This window comes from Alligator sinensis, unplaced genomic scaffold, assembly GCF_000455745.1.
Source record: "Alligator sinensis unplaced genomic scaffold, ASM45574v1 scaffold886_1, whole genome shotgun sequence".
Lineage (NCBI taxonomy): Eukaryota > Metazoa > Chordata > Crocodylia > Alligatoridae > Alligator > Alligator sinensis.
The window spans coordinates 776,414-777,405 of NW_005842040.1; positions in this window are offsets into that span (position 1 = coordinate 776,414).

A 992-nucleotide genomic window follows, 5' to 3' on the forward strand; every position below is an offset into this window, starting at 1 on the left:
GTCTGGCTCCAGCATTCGTTCCTCTGTTCCCCTGGCCCTGTCCTGTCCAGTCGTGTCCTGCAGGCTCCTCTCCCCACAAGAGGCAGTTGCCATTAAGCCTGGACAGAAAATATCAGCAGCTGGTAGGTGTCAGGGACAGTCTGAGACAGCTCAGGGTGGAGCAGGCACTGTCACCTCATCTCTGCCTCAGCTGCGTCAGGGCCCTGGGGTCTAGAAGCCCACCCCAGTTGCTGGGTCTAGAAGCCCTTGCTGGGTCAAGGGCTGCACTTGGAGCCAGGGCTGCAATCTCTGGGTCTAGGAGCCCACCCCAGTTGCTGGCTGCAGAGGCTGGGGACAAGGGAGGCAGCAGCAGGCCCAGGCGCCAGGGCAGCTTTGCTATCACCCCTCTGTCCTGGGAGACCATGCTGTCCGGCATCTTCAGGTGACAGGCCAGCCAGCCCCTCACACTGGGAGGCTCCCCCGCCTTCACCATCCCTATTATCTTTGCCGCCGTCCAGCCACCTCTGAGGGAATCACCCACAGGCCAGCCGGAGAGGTACCTGCTGGAGGAGAGCAGTCCCTCCCCAGCAGCTGCTCCCCAAGGCTGGCCCCCTGAAGAGCGCTGGCACAGGCGGGTCTCAGACCCCTCGTTCCTGCAGTTACATCCGCCCAGACACTGGGATGTGCAGCTCCTGGGCCCCTCCCTGAGCTGTGCTCTGGGTGCAGGGGTCTTGGGCTTGCTGTGGGCCAGTGACCCCACCAGGGCAGCCGGGTCATCCTGGGAGGACGGGACAAGCGGTTTTGGCCCTGATGTGCAGCCCCAGGCAGGGAGAGCGAATCCAGCCCTGACCCAAGGGAATTCCAAGCTCAGCAAGACGAGGCCTCATCTCAGAGACATCCTGCACCTTTGGCCACCATGGAGGAGGTTATGCCAGCAATGTCTGGAGGTGGCTTGGCTGCACCTACTAGGGAGTGGAGATACTAGGCTCCCCCCCGCCACTAGGAAAGCCTGT